Source organism: Pteropus alecto, unplaced genomic scaffold, assembly GCF_000325575.1.
Source record: "Pteropus alecto unplaced genomic scaffold, ASM32557v1 scaffold7, whole genome shotgun sequence".
In the NCBI taxonomy this organism is placed as follows: domain Eukaryota; kingdom Metazoa; phylum Chordata; class Mammalia; order Chiroptera; family Pteropodidae; genus Pteropus; species Pteropus alecto.
In genome coordinates this window covers 55,508,484-55,509,855 of record NW_006494614.1, presented here as the reverse complement: position 1 = coordinate 55,509,855, position 1,372 = coordinate 55,508,484, and the positions used below count along the sequence as shown (strand labels likewise).

The 1,372-nt window shown below is 42.8% G+C and overlaps 1 pseudogene; it reads left to right on the top strand.

Moving 5' to 3' along the window:
• The first annotated feature begins 690 nt into the window (after positions 1–690).
• LOC112474688 lies at positions 691–809 on the top strand (annotated as a pseudogene).
• Positions 810–1,372: the final 563 nt, after the last annotated feature.

The following is a 1,372-nucleotide window of genomic DNA, read 5'->3' as shown; positions in this document are numbered from 1 at the left end:
TAGAGAATGCATTTGATCTGTGAGGTTGTGCGCCTATGCTGGCATCTGCAGAGATGTCTAACAGTCCTTTGGGTCCTCAGTCATCTATCCACACAGGTTGCTTTTGATTCATTCTTCATTCATATCTGAAAACCCCTTTTGGGTCTATGGACATCTTGGCCTCTCAGGATTGATTCTACAACTCCAGTGCCACATGGAGGCACAGGAAACTCTCCAAGTCTCTCTAAAGCCCTGTCTGCCTACTCATAACAGGCAATCATTTCTTCTCAAATGTCTTTTCAGCTTCCTCAGCACAAGTTTTCTTTACTCTTGAAGCACATAAACATCCTATTGGGGTGTTTTGGGATTCAAAACAGGACAGCCAGCAGAAAGTAACTTAGAGCATAAGGTTATGTATTATCTCCCATAACAGGAAGAGTGAAAGACAAAACGGACTGTCAAATAAGATGATTTTTATTCAAGCTGTTGCAATAGGGAGACTATTCATCAATGAGGAAGTTTTCTAAGAAGGGGAAGGGGAACTTGGATTTTAATAAAAGCAGGTAAACAAGGGAGTCATTCACAGTCTCGTGAGAGTCATGAAGAAGGATAGAGATGGGTCCTATTTCAGCACATTGGAGAGCTTTGCTGGTAGATGTTCCTTGGAACACAAAAAAGTGATGGGACCTTGGAGAACAAAAGTGTGGGGGAGTCTATAGCCATGCCACCCTGAACAAGCTCGATCCCGTCTGATCTTGGAAGCTAAGCAAGGTCGGGCCTGGTTAGTACTTGGATGGGAGACCACCTAGGAAGACTGGGTGCTGTAGGCATAAAAAATAAAAAATAAGGGATTGTAAGCGGACAAGGTCCTTGCAAATTGTGAGGTCAACCAAGGATTGCCTCGCCTAAAAAAAAAAAAAGTGGGGGAGAATTTCTTAAACAGCTCTGTTTTCTGAGAGCACAGGGCTCAGGTAAAGTTCAGCATTGTCAGTCTGTCCTTTTGTTCAAAGCAAATGAATGTCGCTTCTCATTGAACAACTCAGAGGTGATCCTGAATCCCCTGAATGGAGTGCAGCATGGTCAAAGAAATAGTCTCTCAAGGACTTTCTGTTGCCTCTATTCCTGCAAAACCAGTTGAACCATCTGCAGAGAAGTGGTGGCAAAGGTCAGTTATTTTGGGGTACAGATCAGGCATCTTAAAAGAAGGATGATTAAAACGAAAAGGGGAAATATTAACATGGAAGGTTGTATTAAAGAACCCTGATCAATTCCAACAGGCCAATGGAGAAAAACATTCAATTATGCAGCATTACTCATTGAGTGAGTTTCTTGAAGCTCTGGAGTGAGGATGTCGATGCTTTTGGTGATGTTTTGTCCACAGTCAGGTGACCTC